The sequence below is a fragment of the Daphnia magna genome, linkage group LG7 (assembly GCF_020631705.1).
Source record: "Daphnia magna isolate NIES linkage group LG7, ASM2063170v1.1, whole genome shotgun sequence".
NCBI classification, from domain to species: Eukaryota; Metazoa; Arthropoda; class Branchiopoda; order Diplostraca; family Daphniidae; genus Daphnia; species Daphnia magna.
In genome coordinates this window covers 5,384,119-5,395,342 of record NC_059188.1, presented here as the reverse complement: position 1 = coordinate 5,395,342, position 11,224 = coordinate 5,384,119, and the positions used below count along the sequence as shown (strand labels likewise).

General features: G+C 40.3%; 1 long non-coding RNA gene across 1 annotated transcript; it reads left to right on the top strand.

The window, feature by feature from the left end:
* Nucleotides 1–3,520: 3,520 nt before the first annotated feature.
* Nucleotides 3,521–4,490, top strand: LOC123474593. The gene is made up of 3 exons (XR_006649476.1): nucleotides 3,521–3,841; nucleotides 3,902–4,049; nucleotides 4,117–4,490. It is a non-coding gene; the product is annotated as an uncharacterized LOC123474593 (long non-coding RNA).
* The last annotated feature ends 6,734 nt before the right edge of the window (nucleotides 4,491–11,224 follow it).

Genomic DNA, 11,224 nt, shown 5'->3' with positions numbered 1-11,224 from the left:
TCTGACTTGCATGAGCGTATCTGCAGTGCCATCGAGTGAGTGAAAATGTAGATTGAGCTGAGTTTGCTACTACTTCTTGATTTGCATTGACAGCTATGAATTTCATGTGATAAAGTGACTTGCCAATTTTCTGTCCTTCCATAACTGCTGTATCTGTCTTCTTGTCTTTGAAAATTGCCAGATCACCTTCGAAATCAGCTTTTAGTTGGCGATCCATTGCAGTTCCGAGAGAGAATAAATTAGCTCCAATTCCAGGTACAAAAAGGGCGTCATTTAATACTCCAACATTCTTTTCTCCTTGGACATATGAATGGATCTCGATGTTACCAGCTCCATGTACTTTCATCTTGATTGATTCAATTCCATACACATGCCAGGTGCCTGGTTTAACTGGCTTAAATGTAGTAAAGAAATGACGTTGATCTGTCATATGATGTGTGGCTCCAGAGTCAGCATACCAGTCGTTAGTCTTTTTAGCAAGAAAACAGACTGAAGAAAGGCAATTAAATGTTGGATCACGTTGATCGTTTTCATATCCACCATCGTTAAAGTTACGATTGCTATTGTGTTTTCCTTGGCGGGCTTTCCTTTCTTCTGCATGTCTTCTGTTTCTGTAATTTCGAGCTAAATGGCCTGGTTCTCCGCACTCGTAACAATCATATGAGCCAAACGTTGGTCTTGATCCATGATTATAACCTCCGCCATCATTATGGTTGCCTCGATTTCTCGTTTGACTTCCACTATAATTTCCGGGTCCACCTCTGTGCCCACGATAATTGTATCCGCCACGATGACTTCCAGCTCCTCTGTATCTACCACCTCGCTGACCTCCTCGTCCATGATAGCCACCTCTTCCACCTCCAGCTGCATAGGCCTTGTCAGTTTGATTTTAGTCAGTAACAGATTTCTTTTGTCTACTCGGATGAGAAGCAAAGAATGCAACATCAGCTGGATTTGATAAACCGCCATCTCTTACTTTTATTCTTGTTTCTTCTAGTATCAGTCGAGCAGTGAGTGTCAATATGTTTCGATTTTCATCTCTTGGCTGAGTTTCCCAGGCTGCAACTACTGCGTGGTAGCTTGGAGGCAGTGTGGACAGAATTCTTTCCTCCATTTAAATATAGGTAACTGGGGCACCAACATTTTGCAGTTCATCTGCCATTTGTCTGTATTTATTTATGTGTGTCGACACACTGTGGTCTATGACACAGCCATTAAAAAAAATTTTTACAATATTGTTTTCCTATTTACTTATTTGACTTTTTGTTACCAGGATCCATCTGATACTGAAAGAATCTGGCTGTTAATTGGCCTGTATTGGCAGCTGCTACTTGAGCATACTCCTGATTCAATCGCTGCCACATTTCTGCTGCATCAGCTGATCCTCCTACTGATGTCTGGTATGAGGTTTCAAGACTACTGTAAATGAGTCCACTAGCAAATGCATCTTTCTCAATCCATGCATCTATTTCGGCTTGATTCTCGACTACGTCTTCATTCCTTATCTGCATAAATAAACAATAAATTTCAATTTTCGATTAAAAATATTACTGAAAATATTTCCTCTCTGTGGGTTCATTTGATCTGACTGATACCTCTCTGTGGGTCAAAAGACTTTACGTTACTTTGAAAAAATTAACAAATTCAATTCTGTCTACTGTGGAATCAAATTACAACACCTCTCTGGTTGCATTACAAAAATAAAAAAAATTACTGCACTTCTCAGTGGGTGTACTGCAAAGAAAAAAAACTGCACCTCTCCATGGGTGTATAACAATAAATTACTACATCTCTCTATGGATGAATTCATAAACACATTAATGAACCTCTCTGTGGGCGTATTACAAAGTAAATTCACCTCTCAGTGGGTGTATTAAAAAAATTTACTGTACCTCTCTGTGGGTAAATTTTAAAAAATTACAGAACCTCTCTGTGGGTTAAATGCAAAAAAAAACTACTACAGCTCTCTGTCAATTGAAACACATTTTTTATTTTTTTATTTTTTGTTTACTTACTCTCGACAAGTTAAAATAAATTTATTACCTCTATTGGTCTAGTCTCTGTTCCTTGGATAATGCTCTCCAATCTTTTGGCCCGTGCCATGAGAAGCACGCCAAAACTCCACTGAGAAAAACCAGTCCCATAAAATCTGGCCTGGAATATTCCATTATTCCCACTAATAAGTTGATTTGCCATGCTTCTTTAGATAATTAAGCGGAAAAATTCAAGGGTCCCATAACCTGTTAGAATAAATAATACACAACATAACATATTAATCCTTACTCATACCTTTATTGGTTCATGTTCACACATAGAACAATATCAGAACAGAATAACACGAGACACAGATACAGGAGAGCAGTTGTTACCAGGATGATGATGAAAAGAACAAGAACTGATCTGCACTAGAAGAGTTCTGCAGACGACAACTATGACAGTTGATCAATAGCGACACCTATTGATAAAACCTCTTACTTAATGTGTTCCATGGTTGAGATTTTCCTCAACATAATTACATCAAATTGTAGAATATGAAAAGTTCTTTAAAATGCGTCCAAGTCTGGCTAATGAAATGCCAAATTAATCATCATTTCAGCAATATAAAGAAACACCCATTTTTGCTAATTTTGGACAGACAATGCTAATGTCGGACACATTTTTTTTTTATTTGGAAAAAATTTTTGCTTATACTTTTACATCAATTGACGCAAAATTTTAAGACGAATCGATTAATATACAATGTTTTTATGTTTTTTTGTGTTCTTTTGACGCAATTCACCGAAAAATACATTAATGACTCTGGATCTAGTCTGAGCATATCCATAAAACTCTATTATAAAATAAATTTTCATTGATTCATAAACAAATAAATAGTCTTAAAGCCAATAGGGTTTTTGTTTTTTAGAAGACAATTCCCTAATTTTACTATGCCCTGTTAACTACGAAACGGCTAACTCTTTCGAAAACGTTGTATCTTATTCGGACACATATATTTTTGTAGAAATTTTAACAAAATACCAATAGATTTAACTATTTCACTTTTGTTTTACCCCTTTACCCAGGTGTAAGAGGGATTTTACTGAAATCCCTTACATTCCTGTAAATGAGTTTCCTTTTATTTTTTTGCATAAGCTCCCATGATGCTAATTCCGGACAGCAGACTGCAGCACACTACACAAAATAACATACTTCTATTATTGTTGACTGACATCTGTGATAGCTCAGCGGTACGGTGTTGGGATCATATTAATAAGTTCGATGGTTCAATCTTCATTGAGACCAATATATTACCATGGTATAAGAGTAGATGGTAGAACCACGCCGTTGGATTCTGCCATAAGGCCTTGTTGCAGCTTTTTTGGGGGATTTTGAAAGTAGAGATCACCCCGTGGGTGGTAGAGGGGGAGTGTGACAAGTGTACATATTCCGGCTGCTGCCACCACGCGTAGTGTTACTGAACTAGGCAATAAGCGTTGTTGGGTTTCGGCCATGTTTCGGCTTCGCGTGCGTTAGAGTTTTGTGTTTTCAGAATCGTTGTGTTTGTTGACTCGTTTTTTTTTGGGAATGTCTATTTTGAAAGCCAAATTAGGGAGGAAATTGGCTTGTGTCATTTGTGGAATTGTCTATGAAGACGAAAATAGAAAAATTTGTGCCTTTTCAGTACCAAAGAAAATGTTTGATAGGTGGAATTCGATCATACCTGAACTTAAAAGAACATCGAGACTGTGCGACATTCATTTTGAAGAATCTGATATAGTGAAGGGTTTCAAAGTTCACCAGAAATTTCATCCCCTAGAAAGGTGGAGGTTAATTCAGTCAGCTATTCCAAAGTTTTTCTTCGGTAACATTCAAATTGACTATTTTCAGTTAACGATGTAATAACCTACTTTTTTTTAAATAGTTAAAAGAAATTCATCATTCACATCTGCTCGTAAACCTTTACAGCAGCTTTTGAATGTCAACAGCCATGAAAATAACAACCTGGCCAATAAAAAGTTCAAATAATTGTGATTCTACAGCAACACACACACAAGAAGATTTCAGAACACGTAACAACATATTAAGGATTGTAATTAAAATTAAAAACATTTACTAATACTTTTTTCCTTTCCATAGGCTGCTAAGTGAAAAAAACCAATAATAAAATCATTGCTGGTACACGAACTCCGCTTACTACCAACTCGGAAAATGAAAATCAAATTGCAGAGAGCATGGTTCAGATGAAAATCATTTCTTCAAAGCAGAGGTAATCGGAATAATTGGATTTCATTTATATTGCAATGCAATAAAAAACGCCACTGGGTGTCGGCCTTCGAGATTTATGTAGGGCAAATTAGTAGAAAAGTTTATCCGAAATCCAAAAGTCACATTTCTCTGCATGACAGCATCCAGAACAAATGACAAACGACAGCCGCCTACGATATTTGTAAACAAACAGTCACACAGAAAATAAAAGTTATAAAATGAACACAAACACCAACAGATTTGAAATTCTGCTCAGACACGTAGTTTAATACGGCGAATCGAATAAGAAATAAATGAAAACGAAAAGTTCCCCATTTTACACGCGATAATTCCCCCCAATTTTGCAGCCAATCACAAACCGGCGGAAACCTCAAAAATTTGAATTTCGACCGAATAAATAAATATAGAAAATGAACACAAACACCAACAGATTTGAAATTCTGCTCAGACACGTAGTTTAATACGGAGAATCGAATAAGAAACAAATGAAAACGAAAAGTTTCCCAGTTAACACGCGATAATTCCCCCCAATTTTGCAGCCAATCGCAAACCGGCGGGAACCTAAAAAATTTGAATTTCGACCGAATAAATAAATATATAACATGAAGAAAAACACCAACAGACTTGAAAATTTGCCCAGACACGTAGTTTAATACGGCGAATCGAATAAAAAATAAATAAAAACGAAAAGTTCCCAAGTTTACACGCGATAATTCCCTCCAATTGACAACCAATCAAAACCCGGCTGGAGCCCCTGGGGGAACAATAAACATTTTGGGACCCATAACCACGGGATAGCCTTCAGTCTTTCCCAAGGAAAATCTCTCAGGGATAATATTTTTTTTCTTAAATTTAGTCAAGAACAACTAGTGGCTATTACTTTCGATGAACCAGCAAGTGAGGATGACGTGATTACCGATCCATCAGAAAATCAGTATAGCTATATGGAACATGAGGAAGTAAATGCTGTGGAAAGATATTAGCCCCACTCAGGTATTTGAAAATATTTGATTTCAGTCATATAAATATGCTAATTGATTTGTTTTTTCTTTAACATAGTCCAGAAACAGTGGCCCTTTCCGTCAATGAACCAGCAAGTGAGGATGCCGTGATTTACGATCCATCAGAAATTCAGTATAGCTATGTGGAACATGAGCAAGTAAATGCTGTGGAAAGCATGTCAGCTCCAATCAGGTATTTAAAAATATTTTATTTCATTCATATTGCTATGCTAATTGATTTGTTTTGTTACAATGCCAACAAATGTCAATACACCTGTATAAAAAAAAATCGCGCGTAAGTGTTTTTGTTTTTAAGGTTTAAATTGGGCGAAAGTTTGCTATTTTATAGTTAAATTTAGAGTAAAATTAGAAAACAAGTGAAGACAACACAAAAAAATAAAAAAAAAATAAACATAAAGAGTGACAGATATTGATAGGAAACCCAACAACGCTTATTGCCTAGTTCAGTAACACTACGCGTGGTGGCAGCAGCCGAATATGTAAACTTTTCACATTTCCCCTCTACTACTTACGGGGTGATCTCTACTTTGAAACCCCCCCCCCCCAAAAAAAAAGCTGCAACAAGGCCTTATGCCAGAATCCAACGGCGTGGTTCTACCATCTACTCTTATACCATGATATTACTTTTTCTAATTTTCTTTTTTTGCTTATTTTTTGTTAAATTTTTAAGTCACTCAATAAGTCTTAAACTTAAATTACCCTAGCCAATATTGATACGGTTACCTTACCTGAAGTGTCTTTTATAAAACTATTTCATTCGGTAGTACATTTGTTGCATAAAATTCATCTAATTCGTTATTGCATTCTCATTTTTTACATAAGCTCCCGTGTTGCTAATTCCGGACAGTAAAAAAACAGCAGATGACACAAAATGACATGCTTTTATTGTTATTGCTTAATGTTTGTGATAGCTCAGCGGTAAGAACGTAGGAACACGTATTTCATGCCACAGCATTATCTTATCTATCGTTGTAGGGAAATGGAATCCCAACTGAGTATGATTCAATTGGCTGCATATCGTAGAAGTTTCATTTGATGGAAAGCTGCAGCGTAAAGACAGTTCCATTATTCAGTCAAGAATATAAGTTAAGTATATAATTGTACTGAATAATACCATGTTACTACTCCCCAGGAATCGCTGTGTTCTACTGTTGCTGCTAATGTGAATGTTCTACATCAAATTTAAAACAATCATTATCAACAGATTGCTTTTTCTGACTAGTAAAAAAAACGTTAGTGTTTACTTGTACAACTTGTATTGAGCATGTGTAGAAGAGGAAAATACAGTTATTGGCACTAAACATGTATTTTTATTCTTCATTGGGGTTCCCATAGTGTTCCGTAAGGTTCATCAAAAGGTTTTGTTTTTGAAAATCTGATTGCATATGGAACCAGTCATAAACAACTGGATCCAGCTCCTCATAGTAAGTTTGTTCTTGCAATCGGTAGCTGACAATTCTTTCACCAATATTAATCAGAAAAATTTATAACGCACAACACGATATGATTCTAACAGCTTTAGAGACACGGGCATGAATATCTTTCAACCTGCGCCAAGTGTTTTTTAAATCGCTAAATGCGTGTTCAATGACAATGCGTGTTTTGGAAAATTTTCTGTTAAAATTTTTTTCTCCGGGCTAGCCATACTAGATTTTAATTAATAATAATATGGGGGGTACATGGGAATGCCGAGTATCCCAAAATATAAATTTCTGGGCTTGGAAAAAGCAAATTCATATTATCATAGTGTTACACACGTTTACGTGCAGTGGAACGTCGTAACAGAAAAGATGAGGGATGGAGGGTGAAAATAATGAAGATGAAAATGACGGGTGGGATGAGAACAACTGTATTCTTTGTTAAAAAAGTGAGGGGGGGACACAGTTCTCCACTGACGTGGTTTAAACAGAGAGAGAGAGAGAGACTGGGGGTGCTTAATTACTCGATTACTTGGCGAATACTCAAAAAAAAAAGGGGCAAGGGCTTCTTAACATTAACATAAATTAAGAGTGCCCTTGCCACCTACAATCCTGCCTGTGAGGGCAGCACCGTAGGTGACAGCGGGCCCACCTGTCCACAGGAACCAAGAAACCAAAAAAACAAAACAAACAAAACAGAATACATCAAGTACCAATTGAAAAAGGAAAACAGGAAACAAAAAAAACTTACAAAGGGAGAATAAACAAAGGAGAAAAGTCTTCTGTTGTCTCCAGCTCGCCACGTTTAGAGGCCAAGTCTACGTCTATTCAGGGATGATTCCCTTGTACACCCGTCTCGGTGCGCAGAGGATCTGATGGTGGTCATTGGTCCCGCACATGGCACAGAAGCGCGGGTGGGGACAATCGGCCAACTTCAAATGACCGGCGACGACAGCGGGAGAAAACAGCCAAAACATCTGTGCTGTGCGAATAGCAGCTCCATCCGCTCATGGTTAGTCTGCAGCATGAAGTCATCACATTCCCGGATCTTGCGGTCGCAGGACACCATGCCCGGCTAGTTGAGGTGTGTCCTCAGGAAACACACGATCGTCGGGGTGTGACGGGGCGCGACAAATTGTAAGGCGTCCGGTTGAACTTCTGCTGCTTTCTTCTTTTCTTTTAACAGGGATCCAATAAAGCTGCTAATAATTGTTTTTCGTTCAGAAATGAAGTGGACGTGCACGTTTTTTATGTCTTTGGAGTTTTCTTCTAGTTCTTGGTCGAGTTGAACAATGGCCTTTTGGTGGTCCAAAACCACGTCGATAGCCGCCGTTCGGGTCCTCAGTAGGTCTTGTCGATGAAGATGAAGATTTGCCGCACACTCCTCTTCACGTCCACGGGAATTTTTCAACTTTTCTTTGATGGATGAGACGGATGGAGACAGATTTTGAGCCATGATGTTGAGTCGGCAATGGTCACTTTGGTGTTGATAGTGCGAGAGCTTAAGGGAAACTGTCGTCTAATATTCGTAAAGGACTAAACAGTTTCCCTAAGCGGTCAAGGGTTAAACAGTAGGCGACCTAATTTTGCATTTGCCCTTTGAACTAGGTATAGATGCCGTTGCCATCGGAAATATTACAATGGGATTTTTAGGGTTCACAATTTTTACATTTTTACATATGACTATATAAACCAATTTTGCACTTTACAGTTTTGACACTTGACATTTTTACTTTTTTTAAAACCAGATTTGACTATTTACATTAAATTCAACCTAACGACCTTGATTTTTACTCAGATGACCCAATTTTTTCACCTTCTACGTAAACGTCCTGCTCTTTGACCGTAGTCATAACACAGAGCTTACTCACTGGACGAATACAGGGGTTTTTGTGGTTGCTAATTTGCACTTTTACCACTCGTACAACGTTATCCGATTCACTGGGGAGGACTTCTATCACCTTTTCCAATGGCCACTGTCCACGTAGGGTATTCGGCTCAATGACGAGTACTAGGTCCCCGACGCTAACGTTTGGCCAATTTTCAGACCATTTCCTCCTTTTCGTCAGGTGTGGAACGTATTCACGAAGCCATCTGTTCCAAAAATGTTGTATGATTGCCTGGCTTTGGAGGAATTGTTTTGCTGTGACGTCCATGTTCTCAGCATCTCCAAACTTTAGCGGCACGTAGGGACGGGCTCCTCCATGAAGAAAGTGATTCGGTGTTAACGGGTCGGGATCTTCTGGATCCATGCTGAGGTGGGTTAATGGCCGAGCGTTTAGAAGGGCCGCTACTTCCGCGATCACCGTTCGTAGGACCCGATCGGTAACTAAACGATTTCCTACGCTGACTTTCATGGCCCGTTTGCACGACTGCACAATTCTCTCCCAAACTCCGCCAAAATGTGGTCCGTGAGAGGGAGAGAAATGCCACTGAATCTGTTGACACGCCATCTTTGATTGTAGCTCTTGGTGTCGTTCTACCAATTCCGTTAGAGCCTGACGGAGTTTTTTCTCTCCAGCGACGAGGTGGTTCCATTGTCACTGTAGACAACGTTCGGCTTTCCACGTAGACTCAAGAACCGGGTAAAGCTTAGCATGAATTCTTCGAGACTGAGGCCGTCGGAGACTTCTAGGTGAACGGCTCTAGTTGTTAGGCACGTAAACAGGCATACCCAACGTTTCTCGTCTGCGTCCTCTTCCACCAACTCGTACTGTTAAGGGGCCGTAGTAATCGACTCCCGTGTAGGTGAAAGGTGGAAAATAGGGAGTGAGCCGATGTACTGGTAATGACGCCATGAGCGGAGGAACCGGCTTTGACGATCTACGTTTGCAAGACGATCTACGTTTGCAAGGCCAGCAACTGTTGACAACTGATTTGATGACGTTACGTCCAGAAATTTTCCAGTAACGTGTACGTAAATCCGCTAGCAATCTTTCAGATTCGATGTGGAGATTCCGCGTATGATGTTCCCATACAATGCGCTGCGTCACGAGTTGATCGGCTGGAAGTAGGATGGGATGCTTTGTGGAATAGTCAACTGGAGCCTGTAGAATACGTCCACCTACTCGTAGCTGCCCTTCCTCATCCAGGAAAGGGCTGAACGTGCGTAATTTCGATTTCAGAGGTAACTCTAAGCTCTTTTTAAAGCGTAGATTTCTTCCGTAAATGCCAGCTCTTGAGTACGTTTAACGCATATTGTGAGGGCCGTCGACATTTCTTCGACCGTCAATTCTCCCACGGTTGGCTTGCAACTTTATCGTCTTAGCTCTGGCGTGTGTCACGAACCTCCTGCACCAAGTGATAACCCTCTGGATCCTCAGCAGACTAGAATACCTTCTTACACAATCATCAATCGGGTGGTTTTCGTCCTCCGTTTTGACAGCGAAGACTCGAATTACGTTTACGTCACTTTCCTCCGGCTCTGCGATCTCGTCCCACATATCCCACTCCGACTTATCGAGTTTCAGGAACGATGGACCTTCGTGGAATTTCACCAATCCGATTGTTAACGAATGTTTTAAATCGGCAAGTGCGGGAATGGATCCAACGTAAAACGGTTTGCGAGTCGGTGTGGAAAGTAACTTCCCGTAAGTAGATTTCCCGCTCCCGACAAATTACGAGGGGGATGTTTAGGCCTTCCGCAGCAGCCTGCGACTCCAATTTTGGTATCGTGAGGCCTTTTACTGGTGTTACGTGCGTTTTAGCCATGACGAAAGATACGTTGATCGAATGGTCCTCGAAGACGAAGCGGAAATACGCCACAGCTCCTTATCCTTTTGTGCTGGCATCCGTGAATACATGCAGGTTCTGTTGCGTCCAACGTCCACGTTGATGTCGGAAACATCTTGGCACCATCTGCAACTCCAAATTTTTCAGGTGCTCGTACCAGTAGTGGAAATGAAGGACTAATTCTTCGGGAATAGGATCCTCCCAGCCGATTCTTCTCTCGTACGTCCAGATGTCTGGCAGAAGAGACTTCATTAGGAAAACAACAGGACCGACGAGTCCCAACGGGTCGTAGAAACTGGAGATTATACTGAGTAAATTCCTTTTGGTGGGAACGTCATGGCTAGGCTGCTTCCGTATCTTGAACGTCAGCATATCCGTTTCCCCGTTCCACATCACTCCAAGTGTTCACTCGATGGGCAACTTCTCCAAATCAAGGTCCAGTGTTGGTGAAGCCAAACCGAACTCACGTAGAACCGATATAACCTTCCTTGATGAGGACGTCCACTTCGTTAGATTGAAACCGCCAAGTTGTAAGAGTTTCTTCATCTGGCGGGCCCGTTTTACTGCCCCGTCTTCGGAATCGAAGGAATCGAGGTAGTTGTCAACGTAAAAGTTTCTTCGAACGCTCTCTGCTGCCTACAGGTCGTTGGGGAAGATACCGATCCAAAGACGTGGACTGTCGTTTGGTACGTTAACGGTGCTTGATTAATGCCAGGCGTTCGATAGACAAACCGATAGGCCGCCTGGTCTTCTACTGGGACCTTCACTTGGTGAAACATCTTCTCGATATCTGCGCCAACTGGTACC